We start from the raw sequence: 20,017 nt of genomic DNA on the forward strand, positions 1-20,017 counted from the left end.
CAGTTCATGTCGCTCTGAGCTCTGTATAGCGTTAGGCGATAATTGACTATACACTGGCAACTGGAAAGGCATGGACTGCTATAATTAGGGATAGTCTTATTTTTAAAATATTTAATTAGATTGAATTTAGATTAAAAAAATAAATTAAAACCAGCTTTATTTAAATAACCCTGATTTAAATTGTTGGTACGTATTCAATATAATTACCATTTTTGCCTTTTAATTTTAGTAGAGAATTTGAATTTTTATATTTACTGTAGTTTAAATTTTTGACGGAAAATATATTCCAGTGTTATACACTGACTACAATCGCATTTTATTTTTTCATCATTTTGATCACTGCTGTCAGTAGAATGCACATAATTTTGAAAACTTGATTTTTAACAAGGTAATTAGGGCTTTTGCCAAAATGGAGGCAAGATAGATACATTTTATGAAACAAATATATAATAATTTATGAATTATTTATGCTTTTATTGTGTCACTCATTCATCATTGCTGGTGTATTCACAGAGCACATGTGTAACGATCAGCAAATTTGTTCATCATCTTTGCTGTTTTGCAGCTTTCAGTCATATAAAACCATATGTTAAAACAGATTTTAATGTTTTGTCATTATGAAGGTGTATTTGTAAGGAAGGAGGATAGAACACATTTTATTGAATAATTTGATAGCGATTTGCAACTTTTAAATATTTACGTGGGCCTTCATTTGTACTCTTATACCGATGCCAAGTCAGAATCACCCAAACTTTTCAATTATTCTCTAGTCTCACCAGCAAATAGTTGAATTCTGTTAGTCACTAGGATATAGGGTTATGAGATTCCACTCTAAGGTTGTGATCGAATTCCGCTTCTAACTGCCCCCCTTCCCCCTACTTGCTGGCGTCTGGATTACACCTACTTGTGGAATTCAGAGGGAGGGTGTTTTGCAGCTGCTTTGGAAAACTTGTTAGGCCTGGATTTAATTGTTTCAGAGCTCACCATTGATGAAATGCCCAGAGCTGTCAGCTCAGTGGGCTGTGAAGGAGGAGAGAATGGCTTAGCATCCCCAGTTTCTTTTGGCTTTGCTGTAATTTAGTTCAGAGTAGCAGCAGCCCTTCCAGATTAGAATCAACTGAGAACATTGAGAAGGACCCGTGAACAAATGGTGTCAGTCCTTATTAAAGGAAAAAAACCACTTTTGAGTAGGTGACATATCCCATTTCCCTGGAACCAGGTGAGGCACCCAGCTCTTGCATCCATCTGGAGACTCCAGAAACTTCACTCCCCATGCCCCTTTTCTTTTTTATTTAATCTTTTACTTTTTAATTGAAGTATAGTTGATTTACAGTGGTGTGTTTCATGTGTGCAGCAAAGTGACTCAGTTATACATACATATATACCTATTGTTTTTTTAGATGCTTTTCCCTTATAGGTTATTACCAATTACTGAGTATAGTTCCCTGTGATATACAGTAGGTCCTTGTTGGTTATCTGTTTTATATATGGTACCGTGTTTATGTTAATCCCAAACTCTTTACCCCCAAACTTATCTTTACCCCTGCCTTCCCCTTTGGTAACCCTAAGTTTGTTTTCTATGTCTGTAGGGCTGTTTTGTATATAAAGTTTATTTGTAATTTTTGTTTTTTTAGATTCCACATAAAAAATGATATATGATATTTGTTTTTCTCTGTCTGGCTTATTTCACTTAGTATGATAATCTCTAGGTTCATCCATGTTGCTGCTAATGGCATGACTTCATTCTTTTTTACGGCTGAGTAGTATTCCATTGTATATGCGTACCACATCTTCTTTCTCCATTCATCTGTCAATGGACATTTAGGTTGTTTCCATGTCTTGTCGATTGTAAATTTTTACTGAGTCCAAGCTCCCTCAGCGCACTGCACAACAGGCCAATGAATCTGAGATGAGGTGTTGAAGGCAAGGGGTATGACTTTATTCGGAAAGCCTGCGGACAGAGAGGATGGCAGACTAATGTCTCCAAAAAACAATAAGGGTTTGGATGCCAGTTTCTTTTATATAGCACGGAGAGGGGGAGGAGATGAGGAAGTAAAGTAAAAGGCCATAAATTTTGCGGAATATTGCCTGGAATGGCCAGCCTCCGGGTGTTAATTTCTTCTTTCTTGCAGCCATCCACAGGTGAGCAGGGTCAGATTGTCTCCCTGTGAGCTGAACAGAGGCACTTTAGTTTAACATTCAGGCAGAGGGGCAGGGTTCCCTGAGGCAGGCCATTATGTAAGATTATAATAACAGAAGTAACGAAAAGCAAAGGTTAAAGTCAAAGAAACAGATCCAACATGGAGTCCAATTTAGCTCTTCCCTGTTACATAAATAGTGCTGCAGTGAACATTGGGGTGAATGTATATTTTCAAATTTTGGTTTTCTCCGGATATATGCCCAGGAGTAGGATTGCAGGATCAGATAGTAGCTCTATTTTTAGTTTTTTAAGGAACCTCCATACTGTTCTCCATAGTGGCTGAACCAATTTACATTCCCACCAAAAGGGTAGGAGGGTTCCCTTTTCTCCACACCCTCTCCAGCATTTATTGTTTCTAGACTGTTCAATGATGGCCATTCTGACCAGTGTGAGGTGATACCTCATTGTAGTTTTGATTTGCATTTCTCTAATAATTAGTGATGTTGAGCATCTTTTCATGTGCCTTTTGGCCATCTGTATGTCTTCTTTGGAGAAATATCTATTTATATCAGTCAAAGAATGGGTTTTTGTTTTTTTGATATTGAGCTGCACGAGCTGTTTGTATATTTTGGAGATTAGTCCATTGTTGGTCACATCATTTGCAGATATTTTCTGCCCATGCCCCTTTTCATATTGGGTGTCACTATTACAGTTTTCTAACATGATAAAATAGTCATTTAAAATCATTCATGAGTCATCATCCCAACACAGCTGTTTTCAATGGGACATATAAACTCACACACACAACACACAATTGCATTATTCCAATCATCATGTATATCTTATTTATATTCTGCTTTTTCCTCTTCAGTGTTATGTCATATATTTTTTTCCTGTGTTCCCATAGTCTCCATAATTTCCATTTTTAGAGTCTGCATAATACAGTGGGATGATTTTACATGCCTTTTTTGTTACATGGAAATTTGAGAGCAAAAGAAGGAACTGGTTTATACTTAGAGAGCGTTGAGATTTTATTAGTCCTGTGGCATCCAAATCACTCCTTAAAACTCCTGCAGATTTCAGCTCAGCAAGGAAAATGATTTGGTAATCAGGTTTAACTAATGAATGCCCATATTAGAGTTATATTTATTTTACGTCAAATTTTATGATATGATAGATGTAACCTTGGTGTATGAAGTCCCCATGTACTTGACATGTTTAGGACCTTTAAGCCTGTTTTCTAGGCCTTTTCTTTCATTGTTTTATGAGGCCTTTAAACCATATACAGAGATTTATCATTGTGTCTTTGCATCTGTGACAAATTGTTGGTCAAACCTGTGATTTACTTTTCACTGATTTGTTCTTCTAGAGCAGTCTTGCAATGTAACTCTCCAGTGCAACACTCACCCTATGGGAAAATGAGCTTTGCTCTCTGATGGTCTGCCTTCTAGAAACTTCTAGGTTAAAAAGTAGCCACTGCGACTTCCCTGGCGGTCCAGTGGTTAAGACTTCACCTTCCAGTGCAGGGGGTGCGGGTTCCGTCCCTGGTCGGGGAGCTAAGATCCCACATGCCTTGGGGCCAAAAAACCAAAACAGAACAGAAGCAATATTGTAACACATTCAATAAAGACTTTAAAAATGGTCCACATGAAAAAAAAAAAAATCTTAAAAAAAAGAAAAAAGTAGCCACTGCTGGCATTTGAACTGGTCAAGGGCAGCCCCCCCGCCCCCGCCCCGGGCACCGTACTGATGAGAGGCAAAGGTCAGTGGTCAAGGGGAGCCTCAGAAGGGGTCAGGGATTGTCTGGCCTAGCCTGCTACCACAGACCTTCATTCAGCTGCGGGAATCAGCACAGGAAAGTACTGGGGAGGAGCAGCAAGGCAGGAGGGGGAGGGGGGCTGTTTAGAGGAAGGGTGGAGTGCAGAGCGATGACTCATCGGAGAGGCATGAGGGCCAGTCTTGAAGTCATAGGGAAGGGACAGTTAGTGCAGTAAAGCAGATTGTTAAGTCACATTTTCAAAGTTCTCTTCGTTGGTCTAGAGACCTCTAGACCTCTAGAGCGGTTACATACACGTATTGGGAATCTGTACCAGTTACCCAGCATAGGGCTGACATACCCTGGAGGAGATAGATGCTGGCAGGACCAAGTGTAAAGGGAAGTAAGAGTGGGGAGGCAGCGAGGAAGGTGTGGTAGGGGCAGGAGTGGAGTAGGGGCCAGAAACGGAAGAGGGGAGGAGTTGGGGTAGAGGGGAAGGAGGGAGGTGAGGTAGAGGCAGGCAGGGACGCGGAGTGTTAGCAGAGCAGGTGTTTTTCTAGTACCGTGTGTGATGGTGCCGGGATGTGGAAGCAACGTGATTGGGCCTGGACGGATGTTCCATTCATAAGAAAAGAGATGAACTGGTCCTGGTCCTAAGGGGTATATGATGGTATTGGGCAGACATGAAACAGCATTGCACCGCCTGGTTGAAGGAGCTGCGGAATTTTGCAGCTCTGGTTGTAGATTGTTTATCAGCAGAATCCAAGTAGCCGGCCTGTGGCAGTAACCTCCAGCCTAGTCTCTCATCCTCAGTCATCCATTAAATACTTACGAGCACCTCCTAGGTCCTGGGTAGGGTAGATTCTGCCCATACAAAGATAAAGATAACTTAAAGTCTGTCTTTCTAGGGCCTCATGGCTACTAGGAGGCAAAGGTAAGTTTGCACAGTACTAAGAGGTGAAGAGCTTTTTCAGGAACAGGAAACAAATCTGAGCGGGGCTGACATTTTTTTGTAGGGCTTTGTTACTGCACATGTCATTTTAATTTTCTTAATGCTTCAGTTTTTGCCTTCATTCTCGACTGTCATTTTTGCTGAAGCCTGCTTTCCACTCTGTTTATTGGAGCTCCTCTGACTGTAGTCCAGGCCCACAGATTTCTCAAAAGGCTTGTATTATAATAATTAACTGAATATGTGTTCTACTGCCTCAAACTGCAGGCTGTTTGAGGACAGGAGACCTCTTTCAGAGCCTTCACTGAGCACAGTGCACATGTTTTGAAATAACTTTGCAGAATTGGAGCCATTAGAAAAGCATTCATGAAAAGAAATCTTTAGAAGGTCAGAGTGAAAAGAGTATGGCTTGGCTTTTTGATAAAGCTATATTAACCCTTTGATTCCTTTTGTTGAATGCTGGCTCTCCAAATATCACCAGACACAACTCGATCTGTTGATAAGCTGAGTTTATTGTTCGTGCAGTAAGAGAGAATAATACCTCGACAGCTTGGGTGTTGTCAAAGAGGGGAATTTGCTGAGAGTTGGAAGTTTGGTTTAAGGCAGATCTAGATCTCTCTGTGGGGGGGGGGGGGGATTTGATTAGGTAGGGCAAGGATCCTGGGATTACTGTTTAGGATTTGTGGAAACAGCGAGACAAAGATCTTTGAGGCAAGGGCTGCAAAGAATTTTAGGGCATGAACAGTCTATTGATGAATGATTTCTATAGAAGAGTTGATGGATCCTTCAGAAAGTTCCTTTCAAGCACAGTCACGTTCCTTGCTGGAGCAAGAGTCTCCTGGAATAGTAAAATCATCATGATGACAATGGATAGCAGAGTTATGCTAATGTAGACACTGTGTGTTGGGTGGACATCTTTGGATCTCACTTGTGAGCCAAGGAAGAGATAACTGATGGCAGGGAGACCAAAAGACAGCAAAGACCTTCTCTCAAGTTTTGTTTGGGAGTCTGGATTTTTGCTTAGGCACGTGCAGAGGCAGAGGAGGCGTTCTGTCCATGAAAATGTGCTGCATGGGTGAGATGAGATTCGCTGACGGTTCGCTGGGTGCTGACCTCAAGGGGCTTGTCACATGCACGTGGTGCCCTGGCTTTCCGTTGTAACTCACAACCAGCGCCACCTGGCTGCAGCAGTGATACAGTGAGTTCCTCTCTTCCCTTGCTGCTGTATCACATCTTTGTCTTGACATTTATCCTTTTAGAGGGTGTTTACTAATGCGGAGATCCAGCAGGTGAAAATGTCTCATTAACCTTGGGATACTTTATTTCATATTTCATTAGGTCAAAAAACTGCGAGGCATCTCCCATTTCATGCCTACTGCCACCAGCTCCCCTCTAAGTATACATGAGAGTCATTCCTTCTTTTAATCATGCCTCAGAATCTCCCCCGAGAAATCTGAAATTGATTTTTCTCTCTTTCTGTCCAGACAGTGCAGCCCCAGACAACTTTTTGCTACTTTTTGTTGATGGAAGGTCAGTCCCTTGTTATATGGGGTGATGCAAATTTCAGGAACAGATAACTTTACTTCTCTCCCATCCGGCTCCCTGCAAGCCCCTGCAGACTGTTTGCAAACTGCAGCTTTTCAAATACCACCACAGATAGTATTAAACCCTCTGCTTGTAGTCAGAATAAGCCACTGAGTTTCTGAGTAACTGCAGGTGGGCAGTGACTGTGGCCAGAGCTGCCGTTCTCACACTCAAGGTTTCTATAAATCTCCTTCTCCCTCAACAGAAATTTGGCCCCTGCGTTCCATTTTTTAATTTGAATTTCCATTTGGTAATCTTGTGTTCGAGGACTTCTCATCAGCCCTTATTTGTCATTTTTTTTCTTTTCAAAAACATACCGCTTCACTTCTCATCATCTTTGTTCCTCCCTTGCACAGAGAGCACATGTGTTTTTAATGAAGCACTGATGCTTTTTTTTTTAAAGTGTTTTTCAGCAGGTCTAGATAATTGGCATTCATTATCAATTTTTGTCTGCCTTCTGCCTAGCATATAAAGGAACCTTGGAATTATTTTCTTTCTTCTCCTCGAGGCCCAATGTGGTCTCACTTCTTTTCCTCCATTTTCCCCAATATCCCCTACCTCCCGTCTTTCCCTAAAACTTCCAACATCCTCTGGTATATCCGGTTGAGGCCCTTCAGAATCTTTAGGGGGAAGTGGCTGGGCTGACTCAGATGGTTGGAAAAGAAAGAAGGCCCAGGCGGACAGGATCCAGGGTAGAACTTGGTCTGGGAACTCATGGCCGGTGGCTACAGCACGGAGCTTTGAGGGCTCCCGTTGCCCTGCCAGTTTCAGCATCCTTCCGTCATGGCCCAGGCCCCGGCATGGTTAAGGAGCCCTGATGGGGCAGCTCTGGCTGAGGTTTGCAGGAATGTCCTGGAACCAAAGCTGTCTGACCAGTGTCTGGGTGGAGCTGTTCAGTCCCTAGGTTGTAACCGTGCCCGCTACTGATCATAGAGTTTGTGCAGAGCAGGTGGCCACCCATGTTGCGTTGTTTTCTGCTGTCATCCTCTCGTGGCGTGTTTCATAAAATCCCAAAGGAAGTAGGGGTAACCTTGTGGGATCAAACTGGCATTTGATCACAGGAGCTCAGCTGTGAGGTTTGTGCGTGTTTTGATACATTAACTTTCTGAACCTCCGTTTTTCTAACCTGCGTTACTGTTAGCACCCACGCCTGGGGTTTGTAAAAGTTCAGCAGGAGAACATATATGGAGAAGCTGACACAGTGCCGGGCACCTGGCAGCCCCTCTGGAACTGTTTACTCCTTCCTCCCGATTTCCTTCACCTACCCCCCCGAAGGCCTGCTGGGTGCTAGTACGGGCCGAGGGAGTAGACCCCAAATTGAGAGCCCCTCTGGAGAAGAGACAAGGAAACTGTCTGCGTTGTGCTTGAACATCTTCCTTCTCCTCTGGTAGGCAGCTGAGTGAGCGTAAGATCGATAACAGTCAGCCGCTTCCTTTTAATTGGTGTCGCCAATTCCGCGCCTTCAGACAGCTCCAGCGGACTGAGGGTTTAGTTTTTAGTTTGCTCGTAAAATACTCCGGAACCAACTTGGTGAAAGGTGTCTGGGTTTTCCTTAATGAGCTGACTCTGACAGAGTTGCTTGGTTTTCTCTGATTTTCTGCCCAGATTCCAGCTTTCTCCAGTGCTCGCAGGTAAAGGCCAAAAGGAAAAGGACTGGTGGGGCTGTGAGCTGCCCCAGGGAGCTTGAACAGAGGAGGGGAGGACAGAGGCGACGGGACCAGGAGGCTGTTTTTCAGAGTGGGGCTGTGGGAAGCATGGGGGGCAGGCTGAGAGCAGATTGCCATAGTAGAGTGTGTGTGTGTGTGTGTGTGTGTGTGTGTGTGTGTGTGTGTACTCAGATCTCCAGAGGTGAGTAGGACACTCCCTAATTATTATTTTTTATTGAATTTTTTATTTTATAATGGAGTATAGTTGATTCACAATGTTGTGCTAGTTTCAGGTGTACAACAGAGTGTTTCAGTTATGCATATACATATGTCCATTCTTTTTCAGATTCTTTTTCCATATAGGTTATGATAGAATATTGAGTAGGGTTCCCTGTGCTATACAGTAGGTCCTTGTTGGTTCTCTATTTTATATATAGTAGCGTGTATCTGTATAATCCCAACCTCCTCATTGATCCCTCCCTCTCATATTTCCCCTTTGGTAACCATAGATTTGTTTTTGAAGTCTGTGAGTCTGTTTCTGTCTTGTAAATAAGTTCATTTGTATCTTTTTTTTTTCCTTTTTAGATTCCACGTAGAAGTGATATGGTGTTTGTCTTTCTCTGTCTGACTTGCTTCACTTAGAATGAGACTCTCTAGGTCCATCCGTGTTGCTGCAAATGGCATTATTTCATTCTTTTTTATGGCTGAGTAATATTCCATTGTATATGCGTACCACTCAGCTTTATTTTTCTCCGTAGTACTCATCGCTACTTGGCATAACATCACATAGCTAGTTGTTTATAATGTGTCTGCCTCTAGTAAATGTCTGTAAGCTCCCTGAGGACAGGAGCCTTGTCTATTTTGCTCACTGCCCTACTCTCAGCCCTGGCACATATTAGGTATTTAACAAATGTTTGTTGAACGAATAAATGAGTGGGTAGGTAAGTGTCTTGTGTGTCTGGGGCAGCAAGCAGCAAGGTGAGAGGTTATTATATGACATGGGCTTGACAGTAAATGGGGAGGAAAGGTATCTGATTAACCTTCCCTTAGTATATTCTTTTTCTCCCTCCTTTTCTTCCCATCCCCTGCTTTATTTCAGTGGTTTTCCTGTCTTTCTTAGGATTTACCTTTGGCTGTTAATAAATATGTTTATCGCTTTTAACGTTTTCTTTTCATCTCCCAGCTCTAAAAGATAATGAACATGTCGCTTCTTCGTCCTCTGTGAGTTAGATCTACACTGTCAGGATTTACAACATCTACGGCCTGTTTTTAAATCATAAAGCCCAACTTGTTTTAGACTTACTCCTACATTTAAGTAGATTTAGTGGTCTTCCCTAGTCCTTTGCTATTGTTTTGCATTCATTTCTTAGGTGGCTGGAAAGTTCTTCCTCTGATAGTTTCTTCAGGATAAGCTCATGGAAACAAAATGCCTTAAATTCTTGTATGTTCAAAAATGTTGGCTTGTTACCATTACAATGAATGATAGTTTTTCTGGGTATAAAATTCCAGAGTCACATTTTGTTTTTTGAGGACTAACTACAAAGGTGTCACCTTACTGTCTTCTAAAAGCAAATGATGCAGTGTTAAAGTCTGAGGCCAATTTCTTTGCACCCCCATCATATGTGAGAGGTACATGGCTGCCCCAAAATTCTTTGTCTGTGAAGTCTTACAAATGTACCAGATCATGTTTGTCAACTTTTCCCTGGATTCTCTGTGACCTTCAATATATCCAGGCCTTCTATTTTCAGGAAGATTTATTGAATCGTATCTTTAAATATTCTTTTATGTCCTTTGCCAGTCTATCTTTTCTGTCATTTTCTTGTAAATCCCTTTAAGCTCTTCATTTATTTCCATTTCATTTTTGTCTCATTTTTCCTATCATTGTCTTTTCCTTTCTATTCCTTTCTCTATTCTTAGGAATGTCTTATTTTCTATGTGCTGCTTTCAATTTTGTCTTTATTTCTATAATGGTTTTACTTATTTATTTTTAAAATTTCACTTCTTTCCACATTTCTGCTAGCTTATGCTTCAAATTCTTCTGTCTTACCACATTTTCCATGAGCTGTTACGTATCTGCTTTATTGTGTGTGTGTGTGTGTGTGTGTGTGTGTGTGTGTGTGATTGCTTCATGAAATTTTTAAAAGTTCATGGCAAGGTATTTGGTCACTATGGAGCCGATACAAAAAAAATCCTTTGCCATTATTTTTCCTGTACTTTTTCTTAGTTTTCTTGTAATATTTTTTATAGAGCCTATACTAGTTCCTTTTTTGATGTCTTAGTTTTGAATTAGGTAAACTTTTTTCTATAATTTGTATAAAATTATAATTTGTAACAGGTTTGTATAGAGAAGAGTATTCCAGGAGGGATTTTCCTTCATTCCAGGGTTTTGTGTAAGTCCTTTGAGCCTTCACCTCTGTCTAGCCAGCGAAGACCAGCAAATATAGAGCTGTTAACAGTGCCAAATCCTCTGTCCTCCCAGCACGTGAAAGACTGCTTCTGCACACATGACACGTCTGTGTGGCTCCTTATTCAACCCATCCTTATCCGCGTCTAGGAACAAAACCAGGTCCAGGAAGGCTCAAGCTGACATCATTTTGCAACCTCTCTCCATTGTGTTGTTCAAAACAAGGGACTGTGATTCTATACCTCTCACCTTAGCGGGTACCTTTTGGGCTCCCTTGGAAATGTCAGCTCAGGGGTAGCTTCTCTCTTCTCTCTGCTCTCCAGTCTTTTGTGTTCACAGTTCACAGACAGTTCCATGTCTCCCGGGCTCATCAAAGGTAGAATTGGTGTTTGGGTCTTGGTTCAGGGTTATTGTTGAAAAGGGAAGAATGGTTGCTAACCGTGTGCACCATGTTCAAAGAGGACGACCTCAGCCCTTTGCGAGCAGTCTGTTTCTTTGTTAACATAAAGTCTGTTTTCCCACACTTCCAGTTCCCCAGGAAGCAGCTGTTTTCTTCTCCCTTTCTGGCCCCTCTCCTGGTTTCCGAGTGAGGTCAGATTCTTTGTTCCCAGAAAGCTTTACCCTGACTTGCCTCTGAATCCCCGCTGTGCTTATAGTACCTACTGGGCGTAGCATCTGTTGCCTTGCGCTGCACCATCTGTTTATAGGTATGTGTACGTCTTTAACTGAATTGTCAACACCTGGGGGCAAAGTGTGGGGCATGACTGCCCTATGCCCTCTCTACTACTAGCACAAGTCATTCTGTGTCGTAGGTGCGACATCATGCTTATGGATTATTCCCTTACTGTATGGTTTCCTCTGGTGTTTGGAATACTTTCATTGTGCCTCATGAATTCTGAGTCTGTGTATTTGCTTCCTGGGCATTCTTCTTACCGAATCAGGTAGCTGTGTAGTTGGCGTGTGTTATATATGCTGTATACACGGTCATGAAGATTTTATAACACATACGCTGCCTCTAGTAAAGAACTGTGGGTAAGTACCCTCCTTGAATTTAAATGACACTAGTTAAGGTCATCAGGAATAACCTTAGCTTTTAGTGTCTCTAAGATTAGGTAGGCCAGTGGTCCTTTTAAAACCATACTCCCTAGGTAGAGCCTTTGTCATCCTGCGGTGATATTCTTGTAGACTACATCCTATCAATAGCTGTCACATTCCACAGGGTCAGACCTAAAGGTCAAAGGGATCACCAGGCCAATCATTCTCTTAGGGACTCCCAACCCTCCTTAAGTAGAGGCATTTCAAAACCCGGGATTGTAGGAGACATAGTTGAACAACAAACAGAAATCTTCCATGTGATCTTGATTAAAAAAACCCCAAGGAATATGTCTCCCCGTATCCACCCCTACTCCCAGACTCCTAAAGGTAACTGATTTAGTCCGGTGTCTGTGCTTTAGCTGAGGAAGCAGACACAGGGAAGTATGGGACTTGTTCAAAGTGATACATTCCTTATGCATTTCTCCCGACCTGCTTTGCTGCTCTCGTCCTTCATAAGTCAATCCAGAAACCACTAATGGACAGTTTCTCTGATGGATGGATCTGATGTGTCTGAAGGTCAGCTCGTGTTGAAGTCGGGCTTGGTGTCTGGGCTGGGCTGAGTGGAGGGAGAAAACACTATTTTAGGAAAAAAGAAGCCATTGGAGCAGATTGGAAAATGTGCATTTGACACCGATCAATGAGCCTGTGCTCCAGCTGAGATGTTCAAATATGATAAAGAGCTAGAGAAACTAAAATGGTAATTCAAACCAGAGCAGCCTGTTTGACCTCAGCCAGTTGGAGACTCAATGGAACAAACCATTGCTTCTCCAGATAAGAAAAAAGAGAAGGAAAAGGTTAGTGTCCAGTTTCTGGGAAAGTAAGCCTAACACATGATGGATTTGAAAACTCTGCCAACAATTTCTCTTTCACTTTTTTTATTCTCCTTACCTTTAACGTTTCTGTTGCTGAAACACTAGTCTTTTAAATTTCATTTCATGTCAATAAGGCAACTACTACTGTAACCCCAGGTGGGAAAGAAGTGCATAAGTATAGAGCACAGCAGCTCCGGACAGGGGCTTGGTCTGGGTTACGGCTTTGGCTAGGTGGGTCAGCAAAGCCGAAACAGGCTGCCAGGGACATCCTGGAACTCACTGGCACAGCCTGTGCATACCTGATGGGGGGGGGGGGGGTCGATGGGGGCAAGGGATAGAGCATGTGAGCTGCCTGGGTTTTGGGATGTGAAGTGTGACGTATCAGGAACACAGTGGGTGCTGACCCTGCCAAGAAAGTTCCCAAACCACGTGGCTCCTTTGATGATGCTTGCCTTAGAATAATGATGTAGGACCCTGTGGGCATTATTCTCACCGTACAGATGAGGGAAATGAGCTGCTGATAAATGAAGTGGCCTGCCTGTACTTACAAAAGTAGCTCTGACAGAGCTCAGCATGGATCCCTGAACTCTGGGCTCTCCTCTCGCAGTCCTTCCATGGTACATCACAGCATTCTCGCTTTCTCTGTGTTCTCGCCAGCAGACATTTCCTAAGTACCTGCTAAATGCCTAGCATCCTGCTTTAGGTAATGCTATAAAAAGTTGTGACAACATTAATTCCAGCCTAAGAGGAGCTTATTTGAACAATTATTGGGTGCATTTTCAGTTGTGAAAGTGACGTATCCCATTTCAGAAAATTTGGAAAATAGCAGGAACAAGAAACATTTAAAAGAATCACAGCCTGCTAACCCTCCTGTTATAATCATTTAGGTCTACGTCCTTCTGGTCATTTTCCACATACATTTAGCTTTTAAAAAAAATCTAGTGAAAACTATATCGTACCTACAATTTTATTTCTTGCTGTATTCACAGAGCTTTTTGTCATAAGTAATTTTCCCCATAACCACTTTAATGGAAATAGAATATTTGCAAAGAGCTTAATCATTAGCATTTACTAACCATCGTGTTAAAGCATTTTATTGTATTAATTCAATAAATGTCCACCCAAGCTCTCCTGGCAGCCATCGCCCTGGTGACAGTCACCTTGACTTGGGCCAAGGGATTGGAATGTTAAGAACCACGTTGGTGGGAGGCCCTGCACAAGTTAGTGGGGCCCCCAGATTTTTTCCTGGCCCTTCCTCTGTTAGTGGGCTACCAGTGGCACAGACTACATTCAGGCTGGCTGGGGACAAGTTCATCATCAACGTAAGTAAGATCATCATAGATCCATCTCCCATTTCTTTCTCTAATTCTTCCTCATGACTGTTTTAATCATCTCCCACTCACCCCCTTGGTGAGGGCTGATTCCCACCTGAGGGTTATTACCTGACGCTGGACCGATGAGCTCAACAGCGGTTCACGGTCACGTGTACTCACTACGTCGGGGAAGAGGATGCTGCACACCACTCAGGGCCGCACAGGGGCTGCACTCAGGAGTAGAGGGAACAGCCAGGGGCTGTGGAGGGCAGGCTTCATAGAATCAAGAGGGTGGAGTGCCCCCTGGTTCTCGCAGGAGGGAGTGATTGGCTAGCACAAACCTGAAACCCAGACTCAGCAATGAGCAGGAACTGCGCTTGGTCTGTTTGATAAAGAGGGCTGTTTGGTGAGAGAAAGCACCTGGTATTGAGCCTGAATTTTAGATTTCACACCCCAGTGACAAAAACTGCTTCCCCTCCCTCATGGCCCCTCCGTTTTCTCCAGCACTTCCCTCCTACTGTGTTTTTGTTTGTTGTTTCAATACTCTTGGCCTTTCTGACTCATCTCTAAGAGGCTGATAATGTTGTGGTTAATACACTCTAAGACAGACAGCCTGGGTTCAAGTCCAGGCTTGGCTGTATACCTGCTGGGTGGCATTAGGCAAATCACTTGCCCTCTCTGTGCCTTGATTTCCCCGTTTGTGAAATGGAGATGGTTGTAATAAGACTACTTACCTCATAGAGCTGTTGTAAGGACTAAAAGTTAATATGTGTAAAGCTTTTAGAACAGTACCTGATGTGTGCTCTGTCACTACTAGTATTATTCTTTACTTGGGTTCAGTTCATACGTTTAGTTGTATTGAGTGAATAATAACAATGATATTCTGTTCTTTTCAGCTTTTCTTCCTACTCTGTCTCCGAGGCTACAGTTAGCATAAACCCATTTTCCAAAAATGTACTCTGTCCACTTTAGTCATTATGTGCTTTTTTTTTTTTTTTTTTTACTTTTTTTTTGTTTATTTGGCCGCAAGGCATGGCACACGGGATCTTAGTTCCCCGGCCAGGGATTGAACCTGTGCCCCCTGCTGTGGAAGCACAGAGTCTTAACCACTGGACCACCAGGGAAGTCCTATAGTCCTTTATTTATAAATTGATCCATTTGCTTATCTGTTCAGTCATGAGCCTCTGCTGTGTACCAGGCACTGTTCCAGGTGATGGGATCCATGCAAGAACAAGACAGATAAACCTCTCAGGAGCTGAGGCTTACCACCCACAGTGGGGTGGCCAGTGGCAGAAAATGGGCAAGTAAATGAACAGAAAGATAACTATGGTTGGTGATAAGAGCTCTGAAGGAAGAAAGAGCAACGAAGAGGGGGCCATCGGAATGACACCTAAGTTCCCTTGTGCAAGGCAGCTAGGAGAAGGCAGGGCTTTTTTTTTTTTTTTTTTTTTGCGGTACACGGGCCTCCCACTGCTGCGGCCTCTCCCGTTGCGGAGCACAGCCTCCGGACGCGCAGGCCCAGCGGCCATGGCTCACGGACCCAGCCGCTCCGCGGCATGTGGGATCCTCCCGGACCGGGGCACGAACCCGCGTCCCCTGTATCAGCAGGCGGACTCTCAACCACTGAGCCACCAGGGAAGCCCCTGGGGCTTTTCTTTTATTTGGGCAGAATTCTCTTTTATTATGAGGGTGGTCTGAGGTACCCAAAGGGCCATAGATTTTCTCTTTCTTCTCTTGTTCGGTGATAGTCACAAGACTTATTAATATTGTCTTCCAACGAGGATGTATGTTTTCTTTGTCTTCTCTGATATCCTGCCCCTGTCCTCCATCTCCGTCCCACCCTGCCAAGGAGGCGGTTGTCTTCTTAACCCAGTTTATGCATCCGTTTTGGTCTAGGATAAAATAAGCTTTGCAGAAGTGCAGAGAAAGGCTCAGAAAAACAAGCCCCACTTTTATTTATCATTTATTTATGAATGCATAACAAACCACTCCAAAATTGACTAGCTTGAAATGGCAGTGATTTATTGTTTATCACCATCGTGTGGTTTGCTGGTTATTTCCTCTGCAGGTTTTCTGGGGCTCCCTCATCTAGCTGCAGGAGGGGCAGGGCTGGAAGGTCCCAAATGGGCTCACTTAGGCGTACGGAAGTGGGTGCCAGTTGCAGCCTGGGGCACCTCTGCTCTCCCCTGCCAGGAGGCTGGAGCATCTTCCTGTATTGGCAGCATTTAGAGACAGTGAAGGGAGAAATTACAAGGCCTCTTGGATCCTAGGCTCTGGAACCCATACAGTGTCACTTCTGCCACATTCTGTTGGCCAGAATTTACAGCGCCAGCTCAGATTCTAGCCAGTGAGATGATGTTCAAGTTTTAAAAATCCCATAGTTCTTGTTATTGAAGCAGTGATTAAAAAAAACTGCAGAAGTGCTATTTGAGAACATCTATGAGGAATGACACGCTCAGTGCCAAATCATCAGTTGGATTGATTTTCCTCTTCTCAGATGAGACAGTGTATGTGTAGACAAGGCTTTGGTGCTCAATTGTGCAGAAAATGTTGAACACAGCAGGCCTGCTGCTGTCATCCTTAGACAGGCCTGCCTGCAAGTGGGTGTCTGGGAACTTGGATTTTCGGAGGGGTCCCATTGTTCCCTGACCGATGAGGATGGTTTACTGTATCTAGACTATTCGTGCCAACAAGGTGGTTTATGCTAAACCCCTGCTTTCCTTATGGGAGTCTGGAATTTTGGTATCTGTTAGGCAGAGGGTACTCTTGTGACTTGTCCGCAGTACAAATCTTGGATACTAAGTCTCTAATTAGTTTCCCTGGGCAAGACAGAGCACGTATGCTGCTGTATTTTGTTGCTGGATGGAGACTGGGTTCTGTGTGACCCCTCCTGGGAGGGAGAGAGCAGAAGGAAGCCAGTGCATGGATTTCCCCAGACCGTCAGTGTCCTTTCCCCTTCTGATCTGGCTGTGTGTCCTTCCTACATCCCTGTAATAAGTCATAGCCACCAGTGAAACCATATGTTGAGACCCATGAGTCCTAGCAAATCTCCCCATTTAGGAATGGTCTTGGGGATCCCAGCACGCTAATCTTTTTTTTTTTTTTTTTTTTTATTTATTTATTTATTTGGCTGTGCCCGGGTCTTAGTTGTGGCATGCGGAGTCTTTAGTTGCGGCATGCGGGATCTATTTCCCTGACCAGGGATGGAACCCGGGCCCTCCTGCATTGGGAGCACAGAGGCTTAGCCACTGGACCACCAGGGAAGTCCCTGGCATGCTAATCTTATTGTCTTATACATTTTGTCTTCCAAGAAAGTGGGAGCCAGTTCCCAGGTGTCATGGGGCTATACCAGAACATCACCTTGGGGGCTTTTTATGCCTGGGCAGGAAGTAATGGCATGTTTCCTCAGAGCCAGGAGGTCCTAGTAGCAGGCTTGGTGGCTCTAGAGCAGTGTTTTGAAATGATGGTTTTGAGTTGATGATTAGCAGGTTCTGTCTGGCTTTGTGAATGTAATTGATTTATTAGTAATAAGGAGGCGGTAATTTAGAATATATGGAAGTGATTCATTCCCTCTGTATAGCCTCTTTCAGTAAATGAGAAGGTTTTTCTTTTTTTTTTAAGATTTAATTTAATTTAAATTTTAATTTATTTTTGGCTGTGTTGGGTCTTTGTTGCTGCATGCGGTCTTTCTCTAGTTGTGGCTAGCGGGGGCCACCCTTCGTTGTGGTGCGCGGGCTTCTCACTGCAGTGGCTTCTCTTGTTTCAGAGCACGGGCTCTAGGCACGTGGGCTCAGTAGTTGTGGCACATGGGCTCAGTAGTTGTGGCTCGCGGGCTCTAGAGTGCAGGCTCAGTAGTTGTGGCGCACGGGCTTAGTTGCTCCGTGGCATGTGGGATATTACTAGACCAGGGCTCGAACCCGTGCCCCTCGCATTGGCAGGCGGCTTCTTATCCACTGCGCCACCAGGGAAGTCCCAATGAGAAGGTATTGATTGAGACAAAAACGAAAAGTAAAAGAAGCCACTTTGCCCTGGTCGGAACTGGACAGTCACCTGGAGCAAATCTGTAAGGACAGCTTCCTGGGCCTGTCTCCAAAGAGGTCCTCTTTGTACCCTGCTTCTAAACTAGGTGGTGGGCACAAGCCAGCCCACCGGAGCCCAGTGGCTGCTGGGACATGTAACTATGATAGAGGAAAAGTCAGCCACGGAACTCTTCACCCTGCTGCGCTGTACCCTGTCTCTAGCCCGCTGTTCTGGTGCTGTTGGCGATGAAGGTGACCGTGAGAGTGGGATCCCTGTTGGCTCTCACCAGGCCTTTGCTGTAACCATTGCTGTTTCCTGGGGGGTCCCTGGGAGGCAAAGAACCTGGTGGCTGAGGAAAAAGCATACGAATCTCCCTCAGCAGGTTTAAGGTGGAATCTGTCCAACGTTTGAGGGTCCTCACAGCTTTTGAATGAGCATTTCTTCATATTTGAGAATGGGAGGAGGGGTGTTTAAAAAGCCTTAAAATTTAAGAGAGATGGATTCATTTTCTTACCCTGCCGCTTAATAGCTGTGTGACCTCAGGTAGATTAATGAACCTCTCTGATCCTTAATGTCATAAACTGGGAGCAGTTATGCAGGAAGAACGAGATAGTCTGTATAATGCATCTAAATGCCTAGTATAAGGTAACTGCTTCTTAAATTTGAGTCCCTTTCAGGTGATGAGAAACTAATGATGAGGTTTTCTTTTGTTTATATGTATAATATTGGCCAAATTTTCTGTAATGAACAAGCTTTTTTTTTTATAATGAGAAAAAGAGGATTTAAAAAAAAAGTTTAAAGTTTAAAACCCATGTCCTTGCCATGCCTCACATGTTTTCTCTTGACCTGAGCTTTTTCTGGGTCACTCGTGCTCTTAACCTTGGGCCTCTGTGAGCAGTCACTGTTCATTAACATCAATAGGGGCTTGGAAGGATCCATTTCTTAACTGAGTGACTGAAGAACTATTTGTCACTGACATAGGTAAAGTACCTCAAATGTTTTCTCAATTTTTCAGTAATTATAATTTGAATTTTTTCATCCAGAATCATTTTCTCTTGGCAGGTTCATTACCAGGATATTAAAAAGAGAGAGAGAGGAAAAAAAAGCCGATTCTTTCTATAGGATTGTCATTTTTTCCAGCTTTATTTTCATTGTGAATTCGTTTTTGTTTCCCTTCCAGCTAGTGCTGAAATGCACTTTGCAGGAAAGTTCAGGGAGGGCTCCAGCAAGCTCTGTAGTGCTGAGGACCATTCATGGGGCCAGGGTCAGCTGAGTTCTGTGGAGGCTGCTAAGAAAATCTCTGGGGTGCCTGGCTTCTAGGCTGTTCCTCTCCTGCAGGGTAAGTACAAAGAAGCCCACGTAACCCCCAGGCTGATAGGTCTGGACCCTTTTCGGGAAACTCGACACACAGGCGGAGTGAGCTAAGTGAGAACTCCTGGGTGCAAATTAGTTGTCAAGTGTCCTCTGGTGTTCTCTTCAAGGCTACAAAACTGTACATGGATGGAGAAGGACTGGTGGAGGATTTCAGGGCTGTATTTTTCCTGGAAAGCTTTCAGGGAGCAGAGTGGTCTCTGCAGTCTAACCACACCTGCCCTCCAGCAGCTGCTTTGAGCCTGCTGCCCCTGGCTTGCTCTGTTGTTACATTTGTTTGTAGAAATTCTCTCTCCCACACTAGGCTATGAACTCATTCCTCCTGTGTGGCAAGGCTGCCCACATCTTCATGTTCGTATTTTTTAATACCTTGAAAAATACCTGTCAAAAAATGGTGCTTGTGTATGTTCGCTAGTCGACAGTGACACCCTAGGAGTAGGAGAAATGTTAAACAACAGCGACCATCGCAAGAAATTCCTTCCCAACCTCTTTTAAAGCTGTATCTGAAATTCAGCCTCTGTACACTGGTACTGAACTGAATATCGGAGACGGGGTTTTGGGCGAAATAGAAAAGAATAGCTTTGTTGCTTTGCCCGGCAAAGGGGGGACACAGCAGGCTAATGCCCTCAAAACTGTGTGTCCCACCCTGGAGGGGGTAGTGAGGACACTTACAGCGTTCAAGGAGCAGGGCGTGGTCAGCTCGTGGACATTCTTCTGATTGGTTGGAGGTGAGGTAATCGGGAGTCAGCATCATCAACCTTCTGCTTCCAGCCGGTCTGGGGTCTGCGTGCTTGGGGGCCGCATACAGTTAACTTCTTCCACCTGCTGGGGGTTTCGGTATCTGCAAAACAGCTCAAAGGTATTGATATGTGTGTATCCCTTAAGGGGGAACCAGGACCCTGCCTCGAGGCTGCACTATTGTTCCTA

At 43.8% G+C, this 20,017-nt stretch overlaps 1 protein-coding gene across 1 annotated transcript in view; it reads left to right on the forward strand.

The window, feature by feature from the left end:
• GPR39 (G protein-coupled receptor 39) overlaps window positions 1-20,017 on the forward strand; it is a gene marked incomplete at its 3' end in the record, with an annotated part of 240,179 nt that overhangs the window by 37,447 nt on the left and 182,715 nt on the right. The window lies entirely within an intron of this gene.

Source organism: Leucopleurus acutus (assembly GCF_964270905.1).
Source record: "Leucopleurus acutus genome assembly, chromosome: 6".
Classification (NCBI taxonomy): Eukaryota; Metazoa; Chordata; class Mammalia; order Artiodactyla; family Delphinidae; genus Leucopleurus; species Leucopleurus acutus.